At 44.6% G+C, this 25,000-nt stretch overlaps 4 non-coding genes and 1 pseudogene across 4 annotated transcripts; all 5 read right to left on the reverse strand.

Annotated features, from left to right (window-relative positions):
• Positions 1–2,069: 2,069 nt before the first annotated feature.
• On the reverse strand, positions 2,070–2,287 carry LOC138286118 (small nucleolar RNA U3). The gene has a single exon (XR_011201812.1). It is a non-coding gene; the product is annotated as a small nucleolar RNA U3 (small nucleolar RNA).
• Positions 2,288–7,324: 5,037 nt separating this feature from the next.
• Positions 7,325–7,518, reverse strand: LOC138286192 (small nucleolar RNA U3; annotated as a pseudogene).
• Positions 7,519–12,525: 5,007 nt separating this feature from the next.
• LOC138285990 (small nucleolar RNA U3) lies at positions 12,526–12,743 on the reverse strand. The gene has a single exon (XR_011201690.1). It is a non-coding gene; the product is annotated as a small nucleolar RNA U3 (small nucleolar RNA).
• Positions 12,744–16,864: 4,121 nt separating this feature from the next.
• LOC138286178 (small nucleolar RNA U3) lies at positions 16,865–17,082 on the reverse strand. The gene has a single exon (XR_011201868.1). It is a non-coding gene; the product is annotated as a small nucleolar RNA U3 (small nucleolar RNA).
• Positions 17,083–21,201: 4,119 nt separating this feature from the next.
• On the reverse strand, positions 21,202–21,419 carry LOC138286131 (small nucleolar RNA U3). Its single transcript, XR_011201825.1, has one exon. It is a non-coding gene; the product is annotated as a small nucleolar RNA U3 (small nucleolar RNA).
• Positions 21,420–25,000: the final 3,581 nt, after the last annotated feature.

Consider the following 25,000-nt stretch of genomic DNA (forward strand, 5'->3'; position numbering starts at 1 on the left):
CGCCTCCCTAATGCAGAGTAAGCCAGCGCACCGCTTTACAATGCCTTGCCTTAATCACTATCTACGGGACTATTCAAAGCCACGCCAAGTGGCTTTGCGTGATCTCCTAGATATGGTTAAAAGGTCTGACCGCTGTTGCGTCACTAGAAGTCACGCAACTGCAGTGCAAGCCTCTCTTAAATATGCCCCACTAGTTCCAGTTTCTTTCTTCAGAAACTTTTTATAACGCTATGCCACTCTGTTCCAGTGGCACAGGAAGATGTCACAACAGCATTTTTGCTGCCATCTGGCTTAGCTCTCAGATGGTAAGTGATACAGACTTTAAAAACTGCTGCTGTGGTCTATGCCGCTAACTAAAGTATTGCTTCAGCACGACAGGCTCAAGTTGAAGGCGAAAAACAGTCCACATCCCCTCTTCCAGCAGGCTAGAGGGTACCACAATTTAGTCTTACTTTGTTTTTTGTTTTTATATTTACTTATCTATTTATTTCATTATTTTAAAAAAGGACATTGCTGGGAAGGCAGTCGGGCTACGCTCCTGGCTCCTATAAAGCCAAGATTAGGCAAAGTTTTGAAGCACTCAACTGGCCTGCCGCCAGAGCGGAACCTTCTCCAATTCACGCTCTGCCGCCAACCCACCCACCTCGTTTCCCCGGCATTGGGGCATGTTTGAACTCCAAAATGGCGGCCTCCGGGGTTCCACACATTGCAGCTTTACCATTTTCAAGGTACAGGGATTATTCTACTGTTTAAAAGCTGCTGGCATTCCGATTTTCTTCATGAGGCTATCAATCTTGCAGTGTTCTAATATAGCATACGAGAACATTATTAGGGGCCCAAAGGGATCATTAAACGTCTTCTGTTGAGAGTTATTGACAAAAGCGAGGGGACAGGGCATTTAACTAATGTGACAGCAGAGGAACGACGCCTATGCTGACAGCTCAACATTTCGTTCAATGAGGTAAGAATGCTTTAAATTAAACAGGAAAGCCAAAAAAACGACATTTGCTAGAATATTAGACCAGATGGCTTATTCCAACCATTATTTGATTGTTGCAACTTCACTGTCCCCAATGAATCTTAAAAAATTCCAATGTCCTAAGACATCTAGCCCTTGATGTACTAGAGGTTGTGCGAGCGTTCCTGGGAAGCTGAATGATTTTCTGCTGCGCCTACAGGCTTTTATGGTAAGTAATCAGATGCAATCCTTTATGCTTACGTTACTTTGTGCTATGCGAGTCCCCGTGCAACACCTTAGCAAATGCCCAAGACGGCGTTCTTTGTCCTCATCGGTCTAAGATCCTCAACAGCCTTATACATTTTAGGACCTGTGACCAGGGTGTTACTCTTGGTTTTAGTCTAAAAAGACTAACTAGCATTAGAAAGCCCCTTTTTCCCACGTCAATTCGACAGGGCGATAAGCCACTGAGCGGCACTAATTGTGTGGAAGATGTCTAAACTCTAAAAATAGATCAAACATAGAGGCCCAGATTTATGAAACGCTTGCGTTATCACAGCGTAAGGCAACACCAGGGCATCAGTGAGGTTTACTAAACCACGCAAGGCCACCTTGCGTGGCATTGCATGTCTTAATAAATCTAGAGTAACCCATGGCAGCGCAAGTCGCTGCCTTGCGTTACTGTTTGCCGGGAAGGCGTTCCATGGGTAGGGAGTGGGTGATCTTAGGCATCCACCCATGCTCTTTCATGCATTCCCAGATTTACTAAGAGTAGTAAACCTGGGAACGCGTACGCCTTCCCAACTGAGGAGCAACAAGGAGAAATATCTTTGTTTCTCTACGTTTTATCCTCAAGTTGTCCTGCTGAGTTGCGTAAAAGGTGAGTAAATCTTCCCCTTCCCCGGGTCCATTTGAAAAGACCCTCTTTACTTAAATGTACCAAATTACGATTAGAAAGACCGTTTGAAAAGCTCAGTTTATAAAAGAAAGCCCCCAAAAAGCTCAAAAGAGGTGATTGCAAATACAAGTCAAGTGAGAATCTGGCAACCATCAAATATCCAAGAAAAGAAGTTTAAAATGCTGTACTCTCTTAAACTGAAACAAGAAGCTAACCACTCAGTTTGTGTTTCCTTCCTCCAGTTCTTCGTAAAAGAAGAGAGGAACGTTCATCAATAGCAGACAGCAGCTGCACAAATGCAACACTGCCCACTGGCTTCGCGCTCAGAAGAAAACACTACAACTCTTCCTCGTGGTTAGCGAAGACCAGACACTTTCGAACACATTTCCTCAGTTAAAAACTATAGAAATGATCCCTGAAAGTATAGTCTTGCCTGAACCACTTCCAGCTCACACAGACAGAAAAAGTGGAAACCCTTCTTACCTACAGTAAGCACCTGTTGGGCATCAAGTCAAAAAACATATAAATATATAGATAAGACCACAAAATAGCATTCAGCAGATGCGCGTGCATTTCTGTGCAAGAAAGAGTTCTCCCTAGAACTCGGGTGACACAATGCTTTAAAAATTTGCATATCAGAAATCAGCCACCAATCAAATTCAGCCTGCCTTTTCCCGGCCCTGTCTCACACACAGACACACACACACACACAGGTTACCTGTTGGCTGCTCCTGAAACAGACAGAGGACTACAGTATGAAAGTTAAAGTTCAAACAGGTAAAGAAACGGCAGCCATACTTTCCTTTCCTGCTCTCGTTTACCGCAACAAACACATTTTAACTTGTTTAAAAAGTAAGAGAAACAGTTGGTAAACTCACAAAAAAGACAGTCTACCGTTACTTCCAGAGCTTTCGGCACTGCACTAAATGACAATTATTACCATTTCAAGATGGCTACGCATTATCAGACTGCACGAAGTGGGTGCATTTTACTGGAGATCGGACAGAATCACCAGAGCGCTTACTCTGTTCAAGTAAAGCAGCACACACTTGCCCTCTGAGTTCACATCATACTGTGCTGAAAGTGTAGGTGGTGAAAACACTGGGAATTATTCTTGTTCACAGCCTTCATTTTGAAGCTCAAGCCAAGACATGGATTTCTCTGGTAGTGTCATCCTCAGATATCTTGGTGAGATGTTCAACTTCCTGACGCAAATCGATTTACATGTTAAGAGGCAGAGCATTAATTAGCACTCATTTGGACTACTGCAATGCCTTACACAAGGGAAAATGGGGAAAACTTGAAACAAAACGGCAGGTTCCACAGGATTTTGCAGGAAGACAGTTTTCAATCAGAATATTTGGTTCAGATTATGACCTTTCAATGTGCCGAAAGCGTGATACTGATTGCTAGTGAATGAGAAACGACCTGGTAGGTTTGCAAGTATGGAAACAAAAGGTGTAGCAAGCAACCTACCTTTACATTTTGAAAAGTTGCACCACAGATCAAATGTATGGCAATGTCTTCAATCAGTCTCCCCAAACAAAGTAACTCTCCCCCAGTTCACGTGTAAGACCCTTACAAGGCGATGGCATTCCGCAGGAACCACGGGTTACAACGGAACCTACCACTTTCAGATGAGCTCTGAATACCTGGACATCAAAGAAAGCCTTCACATCAGCAACACCTTGTCCTACCAGCCGCTTTGAACATATGCAGCTTTTCCAGGCCCCATGACTTTTAGGCATCTCTGTATTATAGAAGTATCCAAAACACGGTTTATTTTTCTTGTACAGAAGATTCCGTTCACCGGGGAGTGAATCCTTGTCGGGCCAATTTTGATCCTAGTATTCTTCAGAATAGGAACCGAACATTTCAGTGAATGTATCCGTCATCCAGCCCTTCCTCAAATGAAGAAAGGAACAGCCATCAACAAAAGACAGTTGTTTCATAAATACAACTCTGCCCTTCCTTTCCAGATCAGGGCTTTTCTGCAACAACTCTCTGACACTTACAAACACTGGGGCAGATTTACGAAATTTTGGCGCAGGGCAGCACAGCAAGTCACATTGCTGTGCCCTGTGTCAAAGAAAACGGGCAATAATGTGTTATATGTATGCAATACTGTCCTTTTCCACTGCGCTGGAGCCATTTTGACTGCCTAGAGCCAGCGCCGGCAACCTTGCACCATGGTGCAAGGTTGTCTGCGTTGTAGGCAAAATTGTTTTTGTGAAGGAAGAGGCACCTTCCTACACAAAAACAATCTTGGGAGGCTTTTCCCTTTTCCTATGCGTGCTGCAAAACGCAGCACACATAGAAAGGGGAAACAACAAAGAGAAATAAAGATATTTCTCCTCACTGACCCTCCCCTGGGGAGGGGTAAGGTGTTGGTGCATTCCCAGATTTACATGGCTCTGTAAATTTGGGGATGCGTCTAACAATATGGGTGTTGCGTTGGAACACACACTGCAAAGCCCTTGGATCGCCTCCCTAATGCAGAGTAAGCCAGCGCACCGCTTTACAATGCCTTGCCTTAATCACTATCTACGGGACTATTCAAAGCCACGCCAAGTGGCTTTGCGTGATCTCCTAGATATGGTTAAAAGGTCTGACCGCTGTTGCGTCACTAGAAGTCACGCAACTGCAGTGCAAGCCTCTCTTAAATATGCCCCACTAGTTCCAGTTTCTTTCTTCAGAAACTTTTTATAACGCTATGCCACTCTGTTCCAGTGGCACAGGAAGATGTCACAACAGCATTTTTGCTGCCATCTGGCTTAGCTCTCAGATGGTAAGTGATACAGACTTTAAAAACTGCTGCTGTGGTCTATGCCGCTAACTAAAGTATTGCTTCAGCACGACAGGCTCAAGTTGAAGGCGAAAAACAGTCCACATCCCCTCTTCCAGCAGGCTAGAGGGTACCACAATTTAGTCTTACTTTGTTTTTTGTTTTTATATTTACTTATCTATTTATTTCATTATTTTAAAAAAGGACATTGCTGGGAAGGCAGTCGGGCTACGCTCCTGGCTCCTATAAAGCCAAGATTAGGCAAAGTTTTGAAGCACTCAACTGGCCTGCCGCCAGAGCGGAACCTTCTCCAATTCACGCTCTGCCGCCAACCCACCCACCTCGTTTCCCCGGCATTGGGGCATGTTTGAACTCCAAAATGGCGGCCTCCGGGGTTCCACACATTGCAGCTTTACCATTTTCAAGGTACAGGGATTATTCTACTGTTTAAAAGCTGCTGGCATTCCGATTTTCTTCATGAGGCTATCAATCTTGCAGTGTTCTAATATAGCATACGAGAACATTATTAGGGGCCCAAAGGGATCATTAAACGTCTTCTGTTGAGAGTTATTGACAAAAGCGAGGGGACAGGGCATTTAACTAATGTGACAGCAGAGGAACGACGCCTATGCTGACAGCTCAACATTTCGTTCAATGAGGTAAGAATGCTTTAAATTAAACAGGAAAGCCAAAAAAACGACATTTGCTAGAATATTAGACCAGATGGCTTATTCCAACCATTATTTGATTGTTGCAACTTCACTGTCCCCAATGAATCTTAAAAAATTCCAATGTCCTAAGACATCTAGCCCTTGATGTACTAGAGGTTGTGCGAGCGTTCCTGGGAAGCTGAATGATTTTCTGCTGCGCCTACAGGCTTTTATGGTAAGTAATCAGATGCAATCCTTTACGCTTACGTTACTTTGTGCTATGCGAGTCCCCGTGCAACACCTTAGCAAATGCCCAAGACGGCGTTCTTTGTCCTCATCGGTCTAAGATCCTCAACAGCCTTATACATTTTAGGACCTGTGACCAGGGTGTTACTCTTGGTTTTAGTCTAAAAAGACTAACTAGCATTAGAAAGCCCCTTTTCCCCACGTCAATTCGACAGGGCGATAAGCCACTGAGCGGCACTAATTGTGTGGAAGATGTCTAAACTCTAAAAATAGATCAAACATAGAGGCCCAGATTTATGAAACGCTTGCGTTATCACAGCGTAAGGCAACACCAGGGCATCAGTGAGGTTTACTAAACCACGCAAGGCCACCTTGCGTGGCATTGCATGTCTTAATAAATCTAGAGTAACCCATGGCAGCGCAAGTCGCTGCCTTGCGTTACTGTTTGCCGGGAAGGCGTTCCATGGGTAGGGAGTGGGTGATCTTAGGCATCCACCCATGCTCTTTCATGCATTCCCAGATTTACTAAGAGTAGTAAACCTGGGAACGCGTACGCCTTCCCAACTGAGGAGCAACAAGGAGAAATATCTTTGTTTCTCTACGTTTTATCCTCAAGTTGTCCTGCTGAGTTGCGTAAGAGGTGAGTAAATCTTCCCCTTCCCCGGGTCCATTTGAAAAGACCCTCCTTACTTAAATGTACCAAATTACGATTAGAAAGACCGTTTGAAAAGCTCAGTTTATAAAAGAAAGCCCCAAAAAAGCCCAAAAGAGGTGATTGCAAATACAAGTCAAGTGAGAATCTGGCAACCATCAAGGCCCATATTTATACTTTTTGACGCTAAACTGCGCTAACGCAGTTTAGCGTCAAAAAATTTTGCGCCGTCTAACGCCATTCTGAAGCGCCATGCGGGCGCCGTATTTATGGAATGGCGTTAGACGGCGCAATCAGACCGGCGCTGCCTGGTTTGCGTGGGAAAAAACCACGTAGACCAGACAGCGCCGGCGTAGGGGGAAAATGGCGTATGGGCGTCTTAAAATGGGGCAAGTCAGGTTACGTCGAAAAAATCGTCGTAACCCGACTTGCGCCATTTTTTTTCGACGCCCATCCCCCATCAACATGACTCCTATCATTGTAAAGATAGGAGTCATGCCCCCTTGCCCAATGGCCATGCCCAGGGGACTTCTGTCCCCTGGGCATGGTCATTGGGCATAGTGGCATGTAGGGGGGCACAAATCAGGCCCCCCTATGCCACAAAAAATTAAAAAAAAAATACTTACCTGAACTTACCTTAATGTCCATGGGATGGGTCCCTCCGTCCTTGGGTGTCCTCCTGGGGTGGGCAAGGGTGGCAGGGGGGGTCCCTGGGGGCAGGGGAGGGCACTCTGGGCTCATTTTGAGCCCACTTGTCCCTTAACGCCATGCCTGACCCAGGCGTTAAAAAGCGGCGCAAATGCGCCGTTTTTAGCCACGCCCACTCCCGGGCGTCTCTTTTGCCCGGGAGTATAAATACCACGTAAAGGCCTGGGAGTCATTTTTTAGACGGGAACGCCTCCCTTGCATATCATTAACGCAAGGAAGGGGTTCACGCTAAAAAATGACGCACATTCCGGGAACTTTGGCGCTAGACGCCTCTAACGCCATAGTATAAATATGGCGTTAGTTGGCGTTAGTTTAGCGTCGAAAAAAACGACGCAAATTCGGCGCAAACTGAGTATAAATACGGCCCCAAATATCCAAGAAAAGAAGTTTAAAATGCTGTACTCTCTTAAACTGAAACAAGAAGCTAACCACTCAGTTTGTGTTTCCTTCCTCCAGTTCTTCGTAAAAGAAGAGAGGAACGTTCATCAATAGCAGACAGCAGCTGCACAAATGCAACACTGTCCACTGGCTTCGCGCTCTCGTGGTTAGCGAAGACCAGACACTTTCGAACACATTTCCTCAGTTAAAAACTATAGAAATGATCCCTGAAAGTATAGTCTTGCCTGAACCACTTCCAGCTCACACAGACAGAAAAAGTGGAAACCCTTCTTACCTACAGTAAGCACCTGTTGGGCATCAAGTCAAAAAACATATAAATATATAGATAAGACCACAAAATAGCATTCAGCAGATGCGCGTGCATTTCTGTGTAAGAAAGAGTTCTCCCTAGAACTCGGGTGACACAATGCTTTAAAAATTTGCATATCAGAAATCAGCCACCAATCAAATTCAGCCTGCCTTTTCCCGGCCCTGTCTCACACACAGACACACACACACACACAGGTTACCTGTTGGCTGCTCCTGAAACAGACAGAGGACTACAGTATGAAAGTTAAAGTTCAAACAGGTAAAGAAACGGCAGCCATACTTTCCTTTCCTGCTCTCGTTTACCGCAACAAACACATTTTAACTTGTTTAAAAAGTAAGAGAAACAGTTGGTAAACTCACAAAAAAGACAGTCTACCGTTACTTCCAGAGCTTTCGGCACTGCACTAAATGACAATTATTACCATTTCAAGATGGCTACGCATTATCAGACTGCACGAAGTGGGTGCATTTTACTGGAGATCGGACAGAATCACCAGAGCGCTTACTCTGTTCAAGTAAAGCAGCACACACTTGCCCTCTGAGTTCACATCATACTGTGCTGAAAGTGTAGGTGGTGAAAACACTGGGAATTATTCTTGTTCACAGCCTTCATTTTGAAGCTCAAGCCAAGACATGGATTTCTCTGGTAGTTTCATCCTCAGATATCTTGGTGAGATGTTCAACTTCCTGACGCAAATCGATTTACATGTTAAGAGGCAGAGCATTAATTAGCACTCATTTGGACTACTGCAATGCCTTACACAAGGGAAAATGGGGAAAACTTGAAACAAAACGGCAGGTTCCACAGGATTTTGCAGGAAGACAGTTTTCAATCAGAATATTTGGTTCAGATTATGACCTTTCAATGTGCCGAAAGCGTGATACTGATTGCTAGTGAATGAGAAACGACCTGGTAGGTTTGCAAGTATGGAAACAAAAGGTGTAGCAAGCAACCTACCTTTACATTTTGAAAAGTTGCACCACAGATCAAATGTATGGCAATGTCTTCAATCAGTCTCCCCAAACAAAGTAACTCTCCCCCAGTTCACGTGTAAGACCCTTACAAGGCGATGGCATTCCGCAGGAACCACGGGTTACAACGGAACCTACCACTTTCAGATGAGCTCTGAATACCTGGACATCAAAGAAAGCCTTCACATCAGCAACACCTTGTCCTACCAGCCGCTTTGAACATATGCAGCTTTTCCAGGCCCCATGACTTTTAGGCATCTCTGTATTATAGAAGTATCCAAAACACGGTTTATTTTTCTTGTACAGAAGATTCCGTTCACCGGGGAGTGAATCCTTGTCGGGCCAATTTTGATCCTAGTATTCTTCAGAATAGGAACCGAACATTTCAGTGAATGTATCCGTCATCCAGCCCTTCCTCAAATGAAGAAAGGAACAGCCATCAACAAAAGACAGTTGTTTCATAAATACAACTCTGCCCTTCCTTTCCAGATCAGGGCTTTTCTGCAACAACTCTCTGACACTTACAAACACTGGGGCAGATTTACGAAATTTTGGCGCAGGGCAGCACAGCAAGTCACATTGCTGTGCCCTGTGTCAAAGAAAACGGGCAATAATGTGTTATATGTATGCAATACTGTCCTTTTCCACTGCGCTGGAGCCATTTTGACTGCCTAGAGCCAGCGCCGGCAACCTTGCACCATGGTGCAAGGTTGTCTGCGTTGTAGGCAAAATTGTTTTTGTGAAGGAAGAGGCACCTTCCTACACAAAAACAATCTTGGGAGGCTTTTCCCTTTTCCTATGCGTGCTGCAAAACGCAGCACACATAGAAAGGGGAAACAACAAAGAGAAATAAAGATATTTCTCCTCACTGACCCTCCCCTGGGGAGGGGTAAGGTGTTGGTGCATTCCCAGATTTACATGGCTCTGTAAATTTGGGGATGCGTCTAACAATATGGGTGTTGCGTTGGAACACACACTGCAAAGCCCTTGGATCGCCTCCCTAATGCAGAGTAAGCCAGCGCACCGCTTTACAATGCCTTGCCTTAATCACTATCTACGGGACTATTCAAAGCCACGCCAAGTGGCTTTGCGTGATCTCCTAGATATGGTTAAAAGGTCTGACCGCTGTTGCGTCACTAGAAGTCACGCAACTGCAGTGCAAGCCTCTCTTAAATATGCCCCACTAGTTCCAGTTTCTTTCTTCAGAACTTTTTTATAACGCTATGCCACTCTGTTCCAGTGGCACAGGAAGATGTCACAACAGCATTTTTGCTGCCATCTGGCTTAGCTCTCAGATGGTAAGTGATACAGACTTTAAAAACTGCTGCTGTGGTCTATGCCGCTAACTAAAGTATTGCTTCAGCACGACAGGCTCAAGTTGAAGGCGAAAAACAGTCCACATCCCCTCTTCCAGCAGGCTAGAGGGTACCACAATTTAGTCTTACTTTGTTTTTTGTTTTTATATTTACTTATCTATTTATTTCATTATTTTAAAAAAGGACATTGCTGGGAAGGCAGTCGGGCTACGCTCCTGGCTCCTATAAAGCCAAGATTAGGCAAAGTTTTGAAGCACTCAACTGGCCTGCCGCCAGAGCGGAACCTTCTCCAATTCACGCTCTGCCGCCAACCCACCCACCTCGTTTCCCCGGCATTGGGGCATGTTTGAACTCCAAAATGGCGGCCTCCGGGGTTCCACACATTGCAGCTTTACCATTTTCAAGGTACAGGGATTATTCTACTGTTTAAAAGCTGCTGGCATTCCGATTTTCTTCATGAGGCTATCAATCTTGCAGTGTTCTAATATAGCATACGAGAACATTATTAGGGGCCCAAAGGGATCATTAAACGTCTTCTGTTGAGAGTTATTGACAAAAGCGAGGGGACAGGGCATTTAACTAATGTGACAGCAGAGGAACGACGCCTATGCTGACAGCTCAACATTTCGTTCAATGAGGTAAGAATGCTTTAAATTAAACAGGAAAGCCAAAAAAACGACATTTGCTAGAATATTAGACCAGATGGCTTATTCCAACCATTATTTGATTGTTGCAACTTCACTGTCCCCAATGAATCTTAAAAAATTCCAATGTCCTAAGACATCTAGCCCTTGATGTACTAGAGGTTGTGCGAGCGTTCCTGGGAAGCTGAATGATTTTCTGCTGCGCCTACAGGCTTTTATGGTAAGTAATCAGATGCAATCCTTTACGCTTACGTTACTTTGTGCTATGCGAGTCCCCGTGCAACACCTTAGCAAATGCCCAAGACGGCGTTCTTTGTCCTCATCGGTCTAAGATCCTCAACAGCCTTATACATTTTAGGACCTGTGACCAGGGTGTTACTCTTGGTTTTAGTCTAAAAAGACTAACTAGCATTAGAAAGCCCCTTTTCCCCACGTCAATTCGACAGGGCGATAAGCCACTGAGCGGCACTAATTGTGTGGAAGATGTCTAAACTCTAAAAATAGATCAAACATAGAGGCCCAGATTTATGAAACGCTTGCGTTATCACAGCGTAAGGCAACACCAGGGCATCAGTGAGGTTTACTAAACCACGCAAGGCCACCTTGCGTGGCATTGCATGTCTTAATAAATCTAGAGTAACCCATGGCAGCGCAAGTCGCTGCCTTGCGTTACTGTTTGCCGGGAAGGCGTTCCATGGGTAGGGAGTGGGTGATCTTAGGCATCCACCCATGCTCTTTCATGCATTCCCAGATTTACTAAGAGTAGTAAACCTGGGAACGCGTACGCCTTCCCAACTGAGGAGCAACAAGGAGAAATATCTTTGTTTCTCTACGTTTTATCCTCAAGTTGTCCTGCTGAGTTGCGTAAGAGGTGAGTAAATCTTCCCCTTCCCCGGGTCCATTTGAAAAGACCCTCCTTACTTAAATGTACCAAATTACGATTAGAAAGACCGTTTGAAAAGCTCAGTTTATAAAAGAAAGCCCCAAAAAAGCCCAAAAGAGGTGATTGCAAATACAAGTCAAGTGAGAATCTGGCAACCATCAAGGCCCATATTTATACTTTTTGACGCTAAACTGCGCTAACGCAGTTTAGCGTCAAAAAATTTTGCGCCGTCTAACGCCATTCTGAAGCGCCATGCGGGCGCCGTATTTATGGAATGGCGTTAGACGGCGCAATCAGACCGGCGCTGCCTGGTTTGCGTGGGAAAAAACCACGTAGACCAGACAGCGCCGGCGTAGGGGGAAAATGGCGTATGGGCGTCTTAAAATGGGGCAAGTCAGGTTACGTCGAAAAAATCGTCGTAACCCGACTTGCGCCATTTTTTTTCGACGCCCATCCCCCATCAACATGACTCCTATCATTGTAAAGATAGGAGTCATGCCCCCTTGCCCAATGGCCATGCCCAGGGGACTTCTGTCCCCTGGGCATGGTCATTGGGCATAGTGGCATGTAGGGGGGCACAAATCAGGCCCCCCTATGCCACAAAAAATTAAAAAAAAAATACTTACCTGAACGTCCATGGGATGGGTCCCTCCGTCCTTGGGTGTCCTCCTGGGGTGGGCAAGGGTGGCAGGGGGGGTCCCTGGGGGCAGGGGAGGGCACTCTGGGCTCATTTTGAGCCCACTTGTCCCTTAACGCCATGCCTGACCCAGGCGTTAAAAAGCGGCGCAAATGCGCCGTTTTTAGCCACGCCCACTCCCGGGCGTCTCTTTTGCCCGGGAGTATAAATACCACGTAAAGGCCTGGGAGTCATTTTTTAGACGGGAACGCCTCCCTTGCATATCATTAACGCAAGGAAGGGGTTCACGCTAAAAAATGACGCACTACGCCATAGTATAAATATGGCGTTAGTTGGCGTTAGTTTAGCGTCGAATTTGCGTCGAAAAAACGACGCAAATTCGGCGCAAATGGAGTATAAATACGGCCCCAAACATCCAAGAAAAGAAGTTTAAAATGCTGTACTCTCTTAAACTGAAACAAGAAGCTAACCACTCAGTTTGTGTTTCCTTCCTCCAGTTCTTCGTAAAAGAAGAGAGGAACGTTCATCAATAGCAGACAGCAGCTGCACAAATGCAACACTGTCCACTGGCTTCACGCTCAGAAGAAAACACTACAACTCTTCCTCGTGGTTAGCGAAGACCAGACACTTTCGAACACATTTCCTCAGTTAAAAACTATAGAAATGATCCCTGAAAGTATAGTCTTGCCTGAACCACTTCCAGCTCACACAGACAGAAAAAGTGGAAACCCTTCTTACCTACAGTAAGCACCTGTTGGGCATCAAGTCAAAAAACATATAAATATATAGATAAGACCACAAAATAGCATTCAGCAGATGCGCGTGCATTTCTGTGCAAGAAAGAGTTCTCCCTAGAACTCGGGTGACACAATGCTTTAAAAATTTGCATATCAGAAATCAGCCACCAATCAAATTCAGCCTGCCTTTTCCCGGCCCGGTCTCACACACAGACACACACACACACACAGGTTACCTGTTGGCTGCTCCTGAAACAGACAGAGGACTACAGTATGAAAGTTAAAGTTCAAACAGGTAAAGAAACGGCAGCCATACTTTCCTTTCCTGCTCTCGTTTACCGCAACAAACACATTTTAACTTGTTTAAAAAGTAAGAGAAACAGTTGGTAAACTCACAAAAAAGACAGTCTACCGTTACTTCCAGAGCTTTCGGCACTGCACTAAATGACAATTATTACCATTTCAAGATGGCTACGCATTGTCAGACTGCACGAAGTGGGTGAATTTTACTGGAGATCGGACAGAATCACCAGAGCGCTTACTCTGTTCAAGTAAAGCAGCACACACTTGCCCCCTGAGTTCACATCATACTGTGCTGAAAGTGTAGGTGGTGAAAACACTGGGAATTATTCTTGTTCACAGCCTTCATTTTGAAGCTCAAGCCAAGACATGGATTTCTCTGGTAGTTTCATCCTCAGATATCTTGGTGAGATGTTCAACTTCCTGACGCAAATCGATTTACATGTTAAGAGGCAGAGCATTAATTAGCACTCATTTGGACTACTGCAATGCCTTACACAAGGGAAAATGGGGAAAACTTGAAACAAAACGGCAGGTTCCACAGGATTTTGCAGGAAGACAGTTTTCAATCAGAATATTTGGTTCAGATTATGACCTTTCAATGTGCCGAAAGCGTGATACTGATTGCTAGTGAATGAGAAACGACCTGGTAGGTTTGCAAGTATGGAAACAAAAGGTGTAGCAAGCAACCTACCTTTACATTTTGAAAAGTTGCACCACAGATCAAATGTATGGCAATGTCTTCAATCAGTCTCCCCAAACAAAGTAACTCTCCCCCAGTTCACGTGTAAGACCCTTACAAGGCGATGGCATTCCGCAGGAACCACGGGTTACAACGGAACCTACCACTTTCAGATGAGCTCTGAATACCTGGACATCAAAGAAAGCCTTCACATCAGCAACACCTTGTCCTACCAGCCGCTTTGAACATATGCAGCTTTTCCAGGCCCCATGACTTTTAGGCATCTCTGTATTATAGAAGTATCCAAAACACGGTTTATTTTTCTTGTACAGAAGATTCCGTTCACCGGGGAGTGAATCCTTGTCGGGACAATTTTGATCCTAGTATTCTTCAGAATAGGAACCGAACATTTCAGTGAATGTATCCGTCATCCAGCCCTTCCTCAAATGAAGAAAGGAACAGCCATCAACAAAAGACAGTTGTTTCATAAATACAACTCTGCCCTTCCTTTCCAGATCAGGGCTTTTCTGCAACAACTCTCTGACACTTACAAACACTGGGGCAGATTTACGAAATTTTGGCGCAGGGCAGCACAGCAAGTCACATTGCTGTGCCCTGTGTCAAAGAAAACGGGCAATAATGTGTTATATGTATGCAATACTGTCCTTTTCCACTGCGCTGGAGCCATTTTGACTGCCTAGAGCCAGCGCCGGCAACCTTGCACCATGGTGCAAGGTTGTCTGCGTTGTAGGCAAAATTGTTTTTGTGAAGGAAGAGGCACCTTCCTACACAAAAACAATCTTGGGAGGCTTTTCCCTTTTCCTATGCGTGCTGCAAAACGCAGCACACATAGAAAGGGGAAACAACAAAGAGAAATAAAGATATTTCTCCTCACTGACCCTCCCCTGGGGAGGGGTAAGGTGTTGGTGCATTCCCAGATTTACATGGCTCTGTAAATTTGGGGATGCGTCTAACAATATGGGTGTTGCGTTGGAACACACACTGCAAAGCCCTTGGATCGCCTCCCTAATGCAGAGTAAGCCAGCGCACCGCTTTACAATGCCTTGCCTTAATCACTATCTACGGGACTATTCAAAGCCACGCCAAGTGGCTTTGCGTGATCTCCTAGATATGGTTAAAAGGTCTGACCGCTGTTGCGTCACTAGAAGTCACGCAACTGCAGTGCAAGCCTCTCTTAAATATGCCCCACTAGTTCCAGTTTCTTTCTTCAGAAACTTTTTATAACGCTATGCCACTCTGTTCCAGTGGCACAGGAAGATGTCACAACAGCATTTTTGCTGCCATCTGGCTTAGCTCTCAGATGGTAAGTGATACAGACTTTAAAAACTGCTGCTGTGGTCTATGCCGCTAACTAAAGTATTGCTTCAGCACGACAGGCTCAAGTTGAAGGCGAAAAACAGTCCACATCCCCTCTTCCAGCAGGCTAGAGGGTACCACAATTTAGTCTTACTTTGTTTTTTGTTTTTATATTTACTTATCTATTTATTTCATTATTTTAAAAAAGGACATTGCTGGGAAGGCAGTCGGGCTACGCTCCTGGCTCCTATAAAGCCAAGATTAGGCAAAGTTTTGAAGCACTCAACTGGCCTGCCGCCAGAGCGGAACCTTCTCCAATTCACGCTCTGCCGCCAACCCACCCACCTCGTTTCCCCGGCATTGGGGCATGTTTGAACTCCAAAATGGCGGCCTCCGGGGTTCCACACATTGCAGCTTTACCATTTTCAAGGTACAGGGATTATTCTACTGTTTAAAAGCTGCTGGCATTCCGATTTTCTTCATGAGGCTATCAATCTTGCAGTGTTCTAATATAGCATACGAGAACATTATTAGGGGCCCAAAGGGATCATTAAACGTCTTCTGTTGAGAGTTATTGACAAAAGCGAGGGGACAGGGCATTTAACTAATGTGACAGCAGAGGAACGACGCCTATGCTGACAGCTCAACATTTCGTTCAATGAGGTAAGAATGCTTTAAATTAAACAGGAAAGCCAAAAAAACGACATTTGCTAGAATATTAGACCAGATGGCTTATTCCAACCATTATTTGATTGTTGCAACTTCACTGTCCCCAATGAATCTTAAAAAATTCCAATGTCCTAAGACATCTAGCCCTTGATGTACTAGAGGTTGTGCGAGCGTTCCTGGGAAGCTGAATGATTTTCTGCTGCGCCTACAGGCTTTTATGGTAAGTAATCAGATGCAATCCTTTATGCTTACGTTACTTTGTGCTATGCGAGTCCCCGTGCAACACCTTAGCAAATGCCCAAGACGGCGTTCTTTGTCCTCATCGGTCTAAGATCCTCAACAGCCTTATACATTTTAGGACCTGTGACCAGGGTGTTACTCTTGGTTTTAGTCTAAAAAGACTAACTAGCATTAGAAAGCCCCTTTTTCCCACGTCAATTCGACAGGGCGATAAGCCACTGAGCGGCACTAATTGTGTGGAAGATGTCTAAACTCTAAAAATAGATCAAACATAGAGGCCCAGATTTATGAAACGCTTGCGTTATCACAGCGTAAGGCAACACCAGGGCATCAGTGAGGTTTACTAAACCACGCAAGGCCACCTTGCGTGGCATTGCATGTCTTAATAAATCTAGAGTAACCCATGGCAGCGCAAGTCGCTGCCTTGCGTTACTGTTTGCCGGGAAGGCGTTCCATGGGTAGGGAGTGGGTGATCTTAGGCATCCACCCATGCTCTTTCATGCATTCCCAGATTTACTAAGAGTAGTAAACCTGGGAACGCGTACGCCTTCCCAACTGAGGAGCAACAAGGAGAAATATCTTTGTTTCTCTACGTTTTATCCTCAAGTTGTCCTGCTGAGTTGCGTAAAAGGTGAGTAAATCTTCCCCTTCCCCGGGTCCATTTGAAAAGACCCTCTTTACTTAAATGTACCAAATTACGATTAGAAAGACCGTTTGAAAAGCTCAGTTTATAAAAGAAAGCCCCCAAAAAGCTCAAAAGAGGTGATTGCAAATACAAGTCAAGTGAGAATCTGGCAACCATCAAATATCCAAGAAAAGAAGTTTAAAATGCTGTACTCTCTTAAACTGAAACAAGAAGCTAACCACTCAGTTTGTGTTTCCTTCCTCCAGTTCTTCGTAAAAGAAGAGAGGAACGTTCATCAATAGCAGACAGCAGCTGCACAAATGCAACACTGTCCACTGGCTTCCCGCTCAGAAGAAAACACTACAACTCTTCCTCTTGGTTAGCGAAGACCAGACACTTTCGAACACATTTCCTCAGTTAAAAACTATAGAAATGATCCCTGAAAGTATAGTCTTGCCTGAACCACTTCCAGCTCACACAGGCAGAAAAAGTGGAAACCCTTCTTACCTACAGTAAGCACCTGTTGGGCATCAAGTCAAAAAACATATAAATATATAGATAAGACCACAAAATAGCATTCAGCAGATGCGCGTGCATTTCTGTGCAAGAAAGAGTTCTCCCTAGAACTCGGGTGACACAATGCTTTAAAAATTTGCATATCAGAAATCAGCCACCAATCAAATTCAGCCTGCCTTTTCCCGGCCCTGTCTCACACACAGACACACACACACACACAGGTTACCTGTTGGCTGCTCCTGAAACAGACAGAGGACTACAGTATGAAAGTTAAAGTTCAAACAGGTAAAGAAACGGCAGCCATACTTTCCTTTCCTGCTCTCGTTTACCGCAACAAACACATTTTAACTTGTTTAAAAAGTAAGAGAAACAGTTGGTAAACTCACAAAAAAGACAGTCTACCGTTACTTCCAGAGCTTTCGGCACTGCACTAAATGACAATTATTACCATTTCAAGATGGCTACGCATTATCAGACTGCACGAAGTGGGTGAATTTTACTGGAGATCGGACAGAATCACCAGAGCGCTTACTCTGTTCAAGTAAAGCAGCACACACTTGCCCTCTGAGTTCACATCATACTGTGCTGAAAGTGTAGGTGGTGAAAACACTGGGAATTATTCTTGTTCACAGCCTTCATTTTGAAGCTCAAGCCAAGACATGGATTTCTCTGGTAGTTTCATCCTCAGATATCTTGGTGAGATGTTCAACTTCCTGACGCAAATCGATTTACATGTTAAGAGGCAGAGCATTAATTAGCACTCATTTGGACTACTGCAATGCCTTACACAAGGGAAAATGGGGAAAACTTGAAACAAAACGGCAGGTTCCACAGGATTTTGCAGGAAGACAGTTTTCAATCAGAATATTTGGTTCAGATTATGACCTTTCAATGTGCCGAAAGCGTGATACTGATTGCTAGTGAATGAGAAACGACCTGGTAGGTTTGCAAGTATGGAAACAAAAGGTGTAGCAAGCAACCTACCTTTACATTTTGAAAAGTTGCACCACAGATCAAATGTATGGCAATGTCTTCAATCAGTCTCCCCAAACAAAGTAACTCTCCCCCAGTTCACGTGTAAGACCCTTACAAGGCGATGGCATTCCGCAGGAACCACGGGTTACAACGGAACCTACCACTTTCAGATGAGCTCTGAATACCTGACATCAAAGAAAGCCTTCACATCAGCAACACCTTGTCCTACCAGCCGCTTTGAACATATGCAGCTTTTCCAGGCCCCATGACTTTTAGGCATCTCTGTATTATAGAAGTATCCAAAACACGGTTTATTTTTCTTGTACAGAAGATTCCGTTCACCGGGGAGTGAATCCTTGTCGGGACAATTTTGATCCTAGTATTCTTCAGAATAGGAACCGAACATTTCAGTGAATGTATCCGTCATCCAGCCCTTCCTCAAATGAAGAAAGGAACAGCCATCAACAAAAGACAGTTGTTTCATAAATACAACTCTGCCCTTCCTTTCCAGATCAGGGCTTTTCTGCAACAACTCTCTGACACTTACAAACACTGGGGCAGATTTACGATATTTGGCGCAGGGCAGCACAGCAAGTCACATTGCTGTGCCCTGTGTCAAAGAAAACGGGCAATAATGTGTTATATGTATGCAATACTGTCCTTTTCCACTGCGCTGGAGCCATTTTGACTGCCTAGAGCCAGCGCCGGCAACCTTGCACCATGGTGCAAGGTTGTCTGCGTTGTAGGCAAAATTGTTTTTGTGAAAGAAGAGGCACCTTCCTACACAAAAACAATCTTGGGAGGCTTTTCCCTTTTCCTATGCGTGCTGCAAAACGCAGCACACATAGAAAGGGGAAACAACAAAGAGAAATAAAGATATTTCTCCTCACTGACCCTCCCCTGGGGAGGGGTAAGGTGTTGGTGCATTCCCAGATTTACATGGCTCTGTAAATTTGGGGATGCGTCTAACAATATGGGTGTTGCGTTGGAACACACACTGCAAAGCCCTTGGATCGCCTCCCTAATGCAGAGTAAGCCAGCGCACCGCTTTACAATGCCTTGCCTTAATCACTATCTACGGGACTATTCAAAGCCACGCCAAGTGGCTTTGCGTGATCTCCTAGATATGGTTAAAAGGTCTGACCGCTGTTGCGTCACTAGAAGTCACGCAACTGCAGTGCAAGCCTCTCTTAAATATGCCCCACTAGTTCCAGTTTCTTTCTTCAGAAACTTTTTATAACGCTATGCCACTCTGTTCCAGTGGCACAGGAAGATGTCACAACAGCATTTTTGCTGCCATCTGGCTTAGCTCTCAGATGGTAAGTGATACAGACTTTAAAAACTGCTGCTGTGGTCTATGCCGCTAACTAAAGTATTGCTTCAGCACGACAGGCTCAAGTTGAAGGCGAAAAACAGTCCACATCCCCTCTTCCAGCAGGCTAGAGGGTACCACAATTTAGTCTTACTTTGTTTTTTGTTTTTATATTTACTTATCTATTTATTTCATTATTTTAAAAAAGGACATTGCTGGGAAGGCAGTCGGGCTACGCTCCTGGCTCCTATAAAGCCAAGATTAGGCAAAGTTTTGAAGCACTCAACTGGCCTGCCGCCAGAGCGGAACCTTCTCCAATTCACGCTCTGCCGCCAACCCACCCACCTCGTTTCCCCGGCATTGGGGCATGTTTGAACTCCAAAATGGCGGCCTCCGGGGTTCCACACATTGCAGCTTTACCATTTTCAAGGTACAGGGATTATTCTACTGTTTAAAAGCTGCTGGCATTCCGATTTTCTTCATGAGGCTATCAATCTTGCAGTGTTCTAATATAGCATACGAGAACATTATTAGGGGCCCAAAGGGATCATTAAACGTCTTCTGTTGAGAGTTATTGACAAAAGCGAGGGGACAGGGCATTTAACTAATGTGACAGCAGAGGAACGACGCCTATGCTGACAGCTCAACATTTCGTTCAATGAGGTAAGAATGCTTTAAATTAAACAGGAAAGCCAAAAAAACGACATTTGCTAGAATATTAGACCAGATGGCTTATTCCAACCATTATTTGATTGTTGCAACTTCACTGTCCCCAATGAATCTTAAAAAATTCCAATGTCCTAAGACATCTAGCCCTTGATGTACTAGAGGTTGTGCGAGCGTTCCTGGGAAGCTGAATGATTTTCTGCTGCGCCTACAGGCTTTTATGGTAAGTAATCAGATGCAATCCTTTACGCTTACGTTACTTTGTGCTATGCGAGTCCCCGTGCAACACCTTAGCAAATGCCCAAGACGGCGTTCTTTGTCCTCATCGGTCTAAGATCCTCAACAGCCTTATACATTTTAGGACCTGTGACCAGGGTGTTACTCTTGGTTTTAGTCTAAAAAGACTAACTAGCATTAGAAAGCCCCTTTTTCCCACGTCAATTCGACAGGGCGATAAGCCACTGAGCGGCACTAATTGTGTGGAAGATGTCTAAACTCTAAAAATAGATCAAACATAGAGGCCCAGATTTATGAAACGCTTGCGTTATCACAGCGTAAGGCAACACCAGGGCATCAGTGAGGTTTACTAAACCACGCAAGGCCACCTTGCGTGGCATTGCATGTCTTAATAAATCTAGAGTAACCCATGGCAGCGCAAGTCGCTGCCTTGCGTTACTGTTTGCCGGGAAGGCGTTCCATGGGTAGGGAGTGGGTGATCTTAGGCATCCACCCATGCTCTTTCATGCATTCCCAGATTTACTAAGAGTAGTAAACCTGGGAACGCGTACGCCTTCCCAACTGAGGAGCAACAAGGAGAAATATCTTTGTTTCTCTACGTTTTATCCTCAAGTTGTCCTGCTGAGTTGCGTAAAAGGTGAGTAAATCTTCCCCTTCCCCGGGTCCATTTGAAAAGACCCTCTTTACTTAAATGTACCAAATTACGATTAGAAAGACCGTTTGAAAAGCTCAGTTTATAAAAGAAAGCCCCCAAAAAGCTCAAAAGAGGTGATTGCAAATACAAGTCAAGTGAGAATCTGGCAACCATCAAATATCCAAGAAAAGAAGTTTAAAATGCTGTACTCTCTTAAACTGAAACAAGAAGCTAACCACTCAGTTTGTGTTTCCTTCCTCCAGTTCTTCGTAAAAGAAGAGAGGAACGTTCATCAATAGCAGACAGCTGCTGCACAAATGCAACACTGCCCACTGGCTTCGCGCTCAGAAGAAAACACTACAACTCTTCCTCGTGGTTAGCGAAGACCAGACACTTTCGAACACATTTCCTCAGTTAAAAACTATAGAAATGATCCCTGAAAGTATAGTCTTGCCTGAACCACTTCCAGCTCACACAGACAGAAAAAGTGGAAACCCTTCTTACCTACAGTAAGCACCTGTTGGGCATCAAGTCAAAAAACATATAAATATATAGATAAGACCACAAAATAGCATTCAGCAGATGCGCGTGCATTTCTGTGCAAGAAAGAGTTCTCCCTAGAACTCGGGTGACACAATGCTTTAAAAATTTGCATATCAGAAATCAGCCACCAATCAAATTCAGCCTGCCTTTTCCCGGCCCTGTCTCACACACAGACACACACACACACACAGGTTACCTGTTGGCTGCTCCTGAAACAGACAGAGGACTACAGTATGAAAGTTAAAGTTCAAACAGGTAAAGAAACGGCAGCCATACTTTCCTTTCCTGCTCTCGTTTACCGCAACAAACACATTTTAACTTGTTTAAAAAGTAAGAGAAACAGTTGGTAAACTCACAAAAAAGACAGTCTACCGTTACTTCCAGAGCTTTCGGCACTGCACTAAATGACAATTATTACCATTTCAAGATGGCTACGCATTATCAGACTGCACGAAGTGGGTGAATTTTACTGGAGATCGGACAGAATCACCAGAGCGCTTACTCTGTTCAAGTAAAGCAGCACACACTTGCCCTCTGAGTTCACATCATACTGTGCTGAAAGTGTAGGTGGTGAAAACACTGGGAATTATTCTTGTTCACAGCCTTCATTTTGAAGCTCAAGCCAAGACATGGATTTCTCTGGTAGTGTCATCCTCAGATATCTTGGTGAGATGTTCAACTTCCTGACGCAAATCGATTTACATGTTAAGAGGCAGAGCATTAATTAGCACTCATTTGGACTACTGCAATGCCTTACACAAGGGAAAATGGGGAAAACTTGAAACAAAACGGCAGGTTCCACAGGATTTTGCAGGAAGACAGTTTTCAATCAGAATATTTGGTTCAGATTATGACCTTTCAATGTGCCGAAAGCGTGATACTGATTGCTAGTGAATGAGAAACGACCTGGTAGGTTTGCAAGTATGGAAACAAAAGGTGTAGCAAGCAACCTACCTTTACATTTTGAAAAGTTGCACCACAGATCAAATGTATGGCAATGTCTTCAATCAGTCTCCCCAAACAAAGTAACTCTCCCCCAGTTCACGTGTAAGACCCTTACAAGGCGATGGCATTCCGCAGGAACCACGGGTTACAACGGAACCTACCACTTTCAGATGAGCTCTGAATACCTGGACATCAAAGAAAGCCTTCACATCAGCAACACCTTGTCCTACCAGCCGCTTTGAACATATGCAGCTTTTCCAGGCCCCATGACTTTTAGGCATCTCTGTATTATAGAAGTATCCAAAACACGGTTTATTTTTCTTGTACAGAAGATTCCGTTCACCGGGGAGTGAATCCTTGTCGGGACAATTTTGATCCTAGTATTCTTCAGAATAGGAACCGAACATTTCAGTGAATGTATCCGTCATCCAGCCCTTCCTCAAATGAAGAAAGGAACAGCCATCAACAAAAGACAGTTGTTTCATAAATACAACTCTGCCCTTCCTTTCCAGATCAGGGCTTTTCTGCAACAACTCTCTGACACTTACAAACACTGGGGCAGATTTACGACATTTTGGCGCAGGGCAGCACAGCAAGTCACATTGCTGTGCCCTGTGTCAAAGAAAACGGGCAATAATGTGTTATATGTATGCAATACTGTCCTTTTCCACTGCGCTGGAGCCATTTTGACTGCCTAGAGCCAGCGCCGGCAACCTTGCACCATGGTGCAAGGTTGTCTGCGTTGTAGGCAAAATTGTTTTTGTGAAGGAAGAGGCACCTTCCTACACAAAAACAATCTTGGGAGGCTTTTCCCTTTTCCTATGCGTGCTGCAAAACGCAGCACACATAGAAAGGGGAAACAACAAAGAGAAATAAAGATATTTCTCCTCACTGACCCTCCCCTGGGGAGGGGTAAGGTGTTGGTGCATTCCCAGATTTACATGGCTCTGTAAATTTGGGGATGCGTCTAACAACATGGGTGTTGCGTTGGAACACACACTGCAAAGCCCTTGGATCGCCTCCCTAATGCAGAGTAAGCCAGCGCACCGCTTTACAATGCCTTGCCTTAATCACTATCTACGGGACTATTCAAAGCCACGCCAAGTGGCTTTGCGTGATCTCCTAGATATGGTTAAAAGGTCTGACCGCTGTTGCGTCACTAGAAGTCACGCAACTGCAGTGCAAGCCTCTCTTAAATATGCCCCACTAGTTCCAGTTTCTTTCTTCAGAAACTTTTTATAACGCTATGCCACTCTGTTCCAGTGGCACAGGAAGATGTCACAACAGCATTTTTGCTGCCATCTGGCTTAGCTCTCAGATGGTAAGTGATACAGACTTTAAAAACTGCTGCTGTGGTCTATGCCGCTAACTAAAGTATTGCTTCAGCACGACAGGCTCAAGTTGAAGGCGAAAAACAGTCCACATCCCCTCTTCCAGCAGGCTAGAGGGTACCACAATTTAGTCTTACTTTGTTTTTTGTTTTTATATTTACTTATCTATTTATTTCATTATTTTAAAAAAGGACATTGCTGGGAAGGCAGTCGGGCTACGCTCCTGGCTCCTATAAAGCCAAGATTAGGCAAAGTTTTGAAGCACTCAACTGGCCTGCCGCCAGAGCGGAACCTTCTCCAATTCACGCTCTGCCGCCAACCCACCCACCTCGTTTCCCCGGCATTGGGGCATGTTTGAACTCCAAAATGGCGGCCTCCGGGGTTCCACACATTGCAGCTTTACCATTTTCAAGGTACAGGGATTATTCTACTGTTTAAAAGCTGCTGGCATTCCGATTTTCTTCATGAGGCTATCAATCTTGCAGTGTTCTAATATAGCATACGAGAACATTATTAGGGGCCCAAAGGGATCATTAAACGTCTTCTGTTGAGAGTTATTGACAAAAGCGAGGGGACAGGGCATTTAACTAATGTGACAGCAGAGGAACGACGCCTATGCTGACAGCTCAACATTTCGTTCAATGAGGTAAGAATGCTTTAAATTAAACAGGAAAGCCAAAAAAACGACATTTGCTAGAATATTAGACCAGATGGCTTATTCCAACCATTATTTGATTGTTGCAACTTCACTGTCCCCAATGAATCTTAAAAAATTCCAATGTCCTAAGACATCTAGCCCTTGATGTACTAGAGGTTGTGCGAGCGTTCCTGGGAAGCTGAATGATTTTCTGCTGCGCCTACAGGCTTTTATGGTAAGTAATCAGATGCAATCCTTTACGCTTACGTTACTTTGTGCTATGCGAGTCCCCGTGCAACACCTTAGCAAATGCCCAAGACGGCGTTCTTTGTCCTCATCGGTCTAAGATCCTCAACAGCCTTATACATTTTAGGACCTGTGACCAGGGTGTTACTCTTGGTTTTAGTCTAAAAAGACTAACTAGCATTAGAAAGCCCCTTTTTCCCACGTCAATTCGACAGGGCGATAAGCCACTGAGCGGCACTAATTGTGTGGAAGATGTCTAAACTCTAAAAATAGATCAAACATAGAGGCCCAGATTTATGAAACGCTTGCGTTATCACAGCGTAAGGCAACA

Source organism: Pleurodeles waltl, chromosome 3_1 (assembly GCF_031143425.1).
Source record: "Pleurodeles waltl isolate 20211129_DDA chromosome 3_1, aPleWal1.hap1.20221129, whole genome shotgun sequence".
NCBI lineage: Eukaryota > Metazoa > Chordata > Amphibia > Caudata > Salamandridae > Pleurodeles > Pleurodeles waltl.